Source organism: Triticum urartu, chromosome 7A (assembly GCF_056163025.1).
Source record: "Triticum urartu cultivar PI428250 chromosome 7A, HENAU_Tu73, whole genome shotgun sequence".
Lineage (NCBI taxonomy): Eukaryota > Viridiplantae > Streptophyta > Magnoliopsida > Poales > Poaceae > Triticum > Triticum urartu.
In genome coordinates, this window is record NC_141879.1 from 375,618,689 (window position 1) to 375,628,062 (window position 9,374).

Sequence of the window (9,374 nt, forward strand, 5' to 3'; positions counted from 1 at the left end):
AAGGGACTAGTCTACCGTTTTGGTGTGCCGAACAGAGTCATCACCGACAACGGCACGTAGTTCATGAGACACACATTCATGCAGTACATTCAAGACCTCGGCAGGAAGGTCTGTTTCACTTCTGTTGCTCATCCCAGAAGTAACGGCCAGGCTGAGAGAGCGAATGCTGAAGTTGCTTCCTGACAGTCAGTGCACACGGCAGCTTCCTTGTCGGGGGCCTCAGCTTTGGCCTTCTTGCTGGTACTAGGCATACCCGATCCTTCAACAGTCATCACTACCTTATCCCTCCACTTCTTACTGCACTTCTTGCTCTTCTTCTGGCTAGTTGATTCATCATCATCTTCTGAATCAACATTGGTGCAATCTTCCTCTCTGGGCAACTTCCTTCCCTCCTCCATCCGAGCACAATTATCCACCAATGTGTAGAGCTCCTTCACAGTCTTGGGCAACCGTACGTTCATCTTGGAACGGATCCAGCGGTTGTGCACATTGGACTGGAAGGCAGCTATCACAGCTGCTAGATGGATATTTGGGATGTTTCTATGAACTTTTCTGAATCTCTGTAAATACTCATGGAGGATTTCTCCTTACTTCTATTGGAGAAGCTACAAGTCGTTGGGTCGGCCTGGCTCTTGATGGCCACTAGTGAAGGCGCCAATGAACTCGTGGCACAGGTCATCCCACGACGAAATGGAGTTCTCTAGTAGGCGCATCAACCAAGACTTTAGATTGGACTTGAGAGCCAAAGGGAAGTAGTTGGCGAACACTTTTTCATCTCTTAAACTGGCAGCCTAAATAGCGATGGTGTAGATGCTCAGGAACTCTGCCGGGTTCAGCGTCCCATCGTACTTCTTAGGTATCTCTGTCTTGAACGTGTGAACGGACGGCCAACGGACTTGCCGCAGCTCACGAGTAAAGGCGGGGCAGCCAACCTCCAAAGGTAGGCACCCGCCAACACCGAGCGCGGGCTCGTCGACGTTGGGGCCGTCGCACCCATCGGTCCGGTGGAGGTCGTCACGGTGTTGCTCGACAACGACGCGCATGTCTCCTCTCCGCCTATCCTCCGGGGCTCATCATTGGCCTGGACGTGCTCGAGGGTCAGAAGAGGCCATCGAGACATCGTTGGGGTCTTGGTTCTGTTGTGCTCGTGCTGGCTGTCGTGGCGGGGACTGCACCGTGGGGATGGCCCCATCCGTACGGTCGGCAGCACGAGTCGTTGCTGTCGCTGGGGAGGCCATGGCGGGCCAGCTCGCCATGAGCCCCCGGCTTCGGCGAAACTGAGAAGACTTTGGATTGTGGCATGCCATTCGTCCATCTTCTCGGTCGTTGGCGGAAACCTCATCAGCAGTTGAGCCCGCGCCATGGCCTCCGAAGCTGTACTTGGCATGGATGATGATGAAGTCGATCGCACTGTCGCTCGGCTCCTGATGGTGCCAGCGGCGGTAGCACTCCGCCCCCGCTGCTGTTGTGGAGTGATCACCTGGATGTGGTGTGGCGAAGGCGCTCGAGGGCCAGCGGCCCCGTTGGGCGCAGCGGCTTGGTCGACCCGTCCCGGGGGAGGTGCACGCGCTGCGGCCGCACCGATGGTGGGAGCGGCCGGAGGGCGGCGATTCACCCTAGTCCGCGCGCCGTTGCTGCTGCCGTGCCCGTTGGGGAGAGAGAGGGGCGCAGATGGAGTAGCCCATCACCCGTACCTTGGGGACCATGGCCGTCGGGGTGTTGCCGATGTTGTTCTCCTCCGATGTGTCATGCTCCCGTGTCTGCTGCGGGGGAACTGGTAACGGCGCCGCCTGCTCCGACCACATCCCCAACAGCGTCCGTGTCCTCGCGTATCTCCACACCCCCCGCAGCGTTAGAGGCCACGGGCGGTAGAGCCTTCGAGGTGGATGGATGAGCCGAAGAACCGGCTTTCTTCTTGGGCACCATGGTCGAAGGCGCCGTTGAAGATGAAGATGGTGATGAAGATGACGCGTTGCTCATGCCTTCAGGTTCGCGCAAGCGATCCCCCTTCCTGGCGCGCCAAAGATGTCGCAGGAAACCAAGGCCACCTATGGGACCATGAGGCCCCTTGCTGGTTCAGCAGGGGGGCGTCCCGTTGCACAAAGAGTAGACGAGCGTGGGGCAGCACGGTAGAGATCACGTAGGCAATTTTACCCAGGTTCGGGCCTCCATGAGGCATAAAACCCTACTCCTGCTTTAGTGGATTTATGGTGGAAGAGTGGTGGTGGAGCATAGTACACCTTCCCGATAGGGGTTTCCTCAGGGCAACAGTGGCTACGCGCGTATGGTTGTGTGAGTTGTCCAATCTTCTAACCCTTTTATGGTTGCCATGGGCCACCTTTTATAGATCAAGGGGTACCACAATGGCAAAGTGGTCATTATGCATTGATAAGATAGCAAACTGTGCTATCATACCTAACATCACATCATTGGTTGCCCGGTAGGGCTTGCCGGGCCATCTTGCCAGCCCCGCGCTTGCTTGCTTGACACGTCGCTGGACGGGTGTCATCTGTGGGTTTTTCCTGTAGGGAGAGGCTGCCATCTGGCGAATGGCTACCACTTAGTCACTTTGCGGCTTGACACCACACTGATTGACGACGTGGGTCGCGGTAGAGTGGTTGATGAGGTAGGTTCACCTTCGTGAGTCCCGACAGGCCCTGCCGGGACGTCTTGGACATTTTCTTCCGGGGGTGGCCTCACCCTTTGCCGGGTGATACGTCTCCAATGTATCTATAATTTAGGAAGTATTCATGCCATGTTTACAACAATTTTATATGGTTTTGGTATGATTTGCATGGAACTAACCCGGAGTGACGTTGTTTTCAGCAGAACTACTGTGTTGTTGTTTTTTGTGCAGAAATGAAAGTTCTCCAAATGATCTGAAACTTTTTGATGGTTTTTTTTGGAACAAAAGAGACACCCGAAGCTTCATGGGAGGGCCAGAAGAGCCACGAGGTGGGCACAACACACCATGGCGCGCCTAGTGGACCTGGCTTGCCCCGGTGGGTTGTGCTCACCTCGAGGCCCGTCTTAGCATGAAACCAACGCCAAAAATTCCTATAAATAGAGAAACCATCAGAAATAACCCTAGATCAGAAGTTTCGCCACCGCAGGCCTCTATAGCCACCGAAAACCAATCTAGACCCCATTCTGGCACCCTATCGGAGGGGGGATTTATCTACGGTGGCCATCTTCATCATCCTGGTGGCCACCATGATGAGGAGGGAGTAGTCCACCCTCGGGGCTGAGGGTTTCTACCAGTAGCTATGTGTTTAATCTCTCTCTCTCTCTCTCTCATGTTTTTGAGATGTCACGATCTTGATTTATCACGGACTTTATTAATATAGTCAGATCATATGGTGTTTTCCCCTCTCTATCTTGTTGTGATGAATTGAGTTTTTCCCTTTGAGATTTCGTTGTTATCGGATTGAATACTTCTATGGATTTGAGAACACTTGATATATGTCTTGCAATTGAATACTCGTGGTGACAATGGGGTATCGTATTGATTCACTTGATATATGTTTTGGCACTCAACTCGCGGATTCCCGAGGTGACATTGGGGTAATCTATGCATAGGGGTTGATGCATGTTCTTGTCTTTGTTTCTCTGGTAGAAATCTTGGGGCACTCTTTGAAGTTCTTTGTGTTGGATTGAGTATTATGAATATAAATTTTCTTTGGTGTTATTTTAGTACGAACTCTAGGATAGATCAAACGGAAAGAGTAGCTTTGTGTTATTTTAGTACGAACTCTTGAATAGATCAAACGGAAAGAATAGATTTGAGGTGGTTTCGTACCCTACAAACAATTTGATCTTATGTTCTTTGCTAAATAGGAACTATGGAGTGATTCTTCATCGCACTTTGAGGGGTGGTTATATGAGCCAATTATATTAGCACTGTTGAGAGATTGCACTAGCGAAAGTATGGAACCTAGGCCTCATTTTCAAGCATTGCAATACCATTTTTGTGCATGTTCACTATTTGCCACCTTGCTGTTTTTATTTATTCAGATTATAAAAATATATTTCTACCATCAATATTACACTTTTACCACCATCTCTTCGCCGAACTAGTGCACCTATACAATTTGCCATTGTATTGGGTGTGGTGGGGACACAAGAGATTTCTTGTATTTGGTTGCAGGGTTGTTTGAGAGAGATCATCTTCATCCTACACCTCCCACAGATTGGTAAACCTTAGGTCATCCACTTGAGGGAAAATTGTTGCTGTCCTACAAAACACTGCGCTTGGAGGCCCAACACGAGTCTACAAGAATAAAGTTGTGTAGTAGACATTAAACTCTTTTCTGGCGCCGTTGCCGAGGAGGTTAGGTAAGCATCACTCACATCCCGTCAACGAATCTCTTTTCTGGCGGCGTTGCCGGGGAGGTGAGTGCTTGAAGGTATATCTTTAGATCTTGCAATCGAATCTTTTAGTTTCTTGTTTTATCACTAGTTTTGTTTATAAAAGAAAACTACATAAAAATGGAATTGAGGTTGCATCATATTATTGATCATCTAATATCTTTCTTGAAAATGATGGATCGGAAAATTGTGCTCAATTGTTATAAGAAGAAGTCAATAAAATGTTTGACACAAAATATTTGAATGATGAGCATGATTGCAATGTTGTTAGTATGAATTGTTTGAATATCCATGATGCTAATGATACGCAAAGCCATAAGCTTGGGGATGCTATGTTTGATGAAGATGATATTTTTAGTCCCCTAAGTTTTGATTAGAAAATTTATTATGATGATTGCAGGCTTCCTATTTATGATGATTATATTGATGAAAGTGGATTCGGAGAGGTCATGACTTTATTTAATGATGAATCCATCATTTTGGATGATGCTTCAATTGACTATGAGAACAAGATTGCTATCTATGATGATTATGGTGATGCCATGTATGCTATAAAGAATAATGATAACCATGAAACTTGTCATCATGATTTTAATTTCCACTCACATGATAGTTATTTTGTTGAGTTTGCTCCCACTACTATTCATGAGAATAATTTTACTTATATGGAGAGTAATAAATTTTCTATGCTTGTAGATCATGAAAAGAATGCTTTATGTAATTATATTCTTAAATTGATTCATGATGCTACTGAAAATAACTATGAGGGATGAAATTATGCTTCTACACATCTCAATAATATCAAGTTTCCTCTCTTTATTTTGAAAGTTTTGAAGTTGCACTTATTTTGCCTTCCTATGCTAGTTGATTCTTGCTCCCATAAATTGTTTGCTCACAAAATCCCTATGCATAGGAAGTGGGTTAGACTTAAATGTCCTTGCCATGTCATTCATGATGCTCTCTTTATGTTTCAATTCTTATCTTTTATGCGAGCATCATTGAAATCATCATGCCTAGCTAAAAGGCATTAAAGAAAAGCACTTGTTGGGAGACAACCCAACACTTTTACCTACTATTTTTATGTGTTGACATGATTGTGCTACTGTACTAATCATGTTTTATAGCTTTTGTTTCAATAAAGTACCAAGTAAAGCCTTTGGGATAGTGTGGATGATAGTTGACTTGATTCTGTCCAAAAACAGAAACTTTTGCGCTTAGTCCAGGAATTTTGAAAATTCACGGGAGCGTGTTAAAATTCTGAATTTTTCGCAGATGATAGATATACAAATTACCCAGGTTTTCTATTGTTTCAGAATTTTTGGAGTAGCAGAAGTATGGTAGTTATCCAGATCATTACAGATTGTTCTGTTTTTGACGGATTCTGTTTTCAATGCATAGCTTGCTTGTTTTCTAGTTTCTATGGCTTATATTGTTCAATACAAATTGTGGAAATGATATGCTACAGTAGGAATTGTGTGGAAACGATTATGAATCTTGTCTTTGACAGTACGAAAGTGAAATGGTTTGCTCTTTATCATACTAACCTATCTCACGAAGTTCCATTAAGTTTCGTGTGATTGAAGTTTTCAAGTTTTGGGTGAGATGTCGATATGAGGAGAATAAGGAGTGACAAGACCTAAGCTTGGGGATGCCCAAGGAACCCCAAGGTGATAATCATGGAAGATCCAAAACACTAAGCTTGGGGATGCCCCGGAAGGCATCCCCTCTTCCATTTCCAACATTACCGGTAACCTCACTTGGAGCTATGTTTTCATTCGTCACATACTCACATGATATGTGTTTTCCTTGGAGCATCAATTTATTTTGTTGGGATTTGCTTGCTGTTATTTAGAATATTGTTTTGCATCTTTTATTTCAATAGAAGTGGCATTGGTAGCCTTTACTATGCTCATTTTACAAGTCTACATGTTGCTGTTTGAAAACAGAAAGTTTACCGGTGTTGCAAAAATTCCCTAGAAAAGTCAGAATGCGATAAAATGTTGAAACTTTTTGAAAAATAAGCTCTGATAAATTTTCTACAGTGTGGTAGATTTTCATAATCTTTGGAGTTTAAGAAGTATTGATACTCTTGCATTCTTTACAGACTGTACTGGTTTGGCAGATTGCTGTTATGTTCGCACTGTTTGCATATGTTTGCTTGTTAATGATTCTATTTGAGGATAGGAGTATTAAATATGCAGAGGCATTTAGTATGCAATGTTGAATAATAATTTTAGTGATTTTCTACAATACAGAATGATAAGGGTTTTGCATTGGTTTATACTAACTTATCTCAAGAGTTCTTGTTGAGTTTTGTGTGGATGAAGCTTTTGAGATTTAGGAAACCCATGATATGAGAAGAATTAAGGAGACACAAAAGCTTGGGGATGCCCAAGGCATCCCAAGAAAATATTTCAAGAAGTTTCAACCATCTAAGTTTGGGGATGCCCTGGTATGCATCCCACCTTTCTTCGTCAACAATTATTGGTTAGTATCAGTTGAGCCTAAGTTTTTGCTTCTTCACATGATGTGTGATATTCTTAGAATGTCATTTTATTTTGTTTTTGCTTGCTGTTTTACTAAAATGCTTAGATCTGGAAGTTTTTGAATAAGAGAGAGTCCTCAATAGCTACCTATATACTTAACTACTCGCTTGATCTTCACTTATATTTTTTTGGAGTAGCTTGCCATTTGTTCTAATGCTTCACTTATATCTTTTTTAGCATGGTGTTTTTAGTATTTTTGAAGAAATTATCTCTTGCTTCACTTAAATTAATTTGAGAAATAAATATTATGGTCATGATCTTCACTTATATTTGTTTGAGCTTATGAAAGGCAATACATGAAATTAGTTTCAAAGTGATAGATATCCAAGAAGGATATAATAAAAACTTTCATGAAGATCATTGGACAAAATAAACTCGATTCCTCGTAATAGTTTTGAGATATGATGATGTGATATGTGAGTCATGTTGATGAGTAATTATGCTTTAGTAAGAATATTGGTGTTAAGGTTTGTGATTCCCTATGCAAGCACGAAAGTCAGTTGTTGTGCAATGAAATTACATCCTACTTGTGGTGCATTATTCGGTATTAATTATACTCAATGCTCACTTATCAGATTGTTTGTTTCTTGGTTGGTCGCTTCTCAATCTTTTGCTAGCCTTCATTTTGCACTAAGTATGATAACTACTTGTGCATCCAAAATCCTTTAACCCAGTTTTGCCACATGAGTCCACCATACCTACCTATATGTGGTATTCTTTTGCTGTTCTAAGAAAATTTGTATGTGCCATCTCTAATTTTCAAAATAAATTTCTCTTTTGTGTGCTCGTACCGCTCGTGAGGCGATGAGGGGTGGCCAATATTTTCCATGCTATATGTGTTATTCTCACGATGAGTGTTTATTCACGTGTCATTGCACAGGAGTAAGGCAATGGTATTAGGGATGCCCGGTCCCGAAATGAAAAATGAATTTACTTTATGTTCTCAAATAATAAATTCCTTGGAAAGTGTTGGTATGGAGGGCACCCGTGGATACGGTTAGCCATGGAAAGTGAAAGTATGGTGGAAAAAGGAATAAACTTTATTTTCCGTTTGGGAACCGCCTATGATATATCTAGCATGCAAAGTATTGGGAACTTCTCGATTGTTCTCGTTGACAGGAAAAGCATGCCTCCCAAAATGTTTTTATTTCTATGATTTTTCGCTTTGAGCTCTGGCACCTCTACAAATCCCTACTTCCCTCTATGAAGGGCCTTTCTTTTTTACTTTATGCAATTTTTATTTTTAATTTGAGTCTCCATCTTCTCTTATAAAGAACCAACTAGGGGGCACTATAATCGTACTTGAGCATTGGGTGTAGCTAATATGCGAGTGTGTTTCATGAATGGATCAATGATTGAGCATGATGGGCTAGGGATAACTTTCTTTAGTATTGATATTTTGAAAGACATGGTTGCTTGTTGATATGCTTGAGTATTGATGTCGTCATGTCAAACTATAGACTATTGCTTTGAATCATTCAAGTCAAAATGTCCATGCTACAAAAGAAAAGAGTCTATGATGAATACGATGGGTAGCATTCCACAACAAAAATTTCATTTTAAATAGCTACTTTATCATGATAAGTTTTATGAGAAAGAGTTGTTGTTATGATGCTAGGAAAAGTGATTGAAATTATAATTGATTAAACTTATGCACTTTGCTAGCATTCACACATCATAAATTATTTCTTTTATCATTTACCTACTCAAGGATGAGTAGGAATTAAGCTTGGGGATGCTGATATGTCTCCAACGTATCTATAATTTATGAAGTATTCATGCCATGTTTACAACAATTTTATATGGTTTTGGTATGATTTGCATGGAACTAACTCGGACTAACGTTGTTTTTAGGAGAACTACTGTGATGTTGTTTTTTGTGGAGAAATGAAAGTTCTCCAAATGAGCTGAAACTTTTTGACGATTTTTTTGGAACAAAAGAGACCCCTGAAGCTTCGTGGGAGGGCCAAAAGAGATAGGAGGAGGGCACAACCACCAGGGCATGCCTGGTGGGCCAGGCTTGCCCCGGTGGGTTGTGCTCACCTCGAGGCCCATCTTAGTGTGAAACCAACGCCAAAAATTCCTATAAATAGAGAAACCATCAGAAGTTCCACCACTGCAGGCCTCTGTAGCCACCGAAAAGTAATCTAGACCCCGTTCCGGCACCCTGTCGGAGGGGGGAATCATCTCCGGTGGCCATCTTCATCATCCCGGCGGCCACCATGATGAGGAGGGAGTAGTCCATCCTCGGGGCTAAGGGTTTGTACCAGTAGCTATGTGTTTAATCTCTCTCTCTCTCTCGTGTTCTTGAGATGTCACGATCTTGATGTATCGTGAGCTTTGTTAATATAGTCGGATCATATGGTGTTTTCCCCCCTCTATCTTGTTGTGATGAATTGATTTTTCCCTTTGAGATTTCGTTGTTATCATATTGAATACTTTTATGGATTTGACAACACT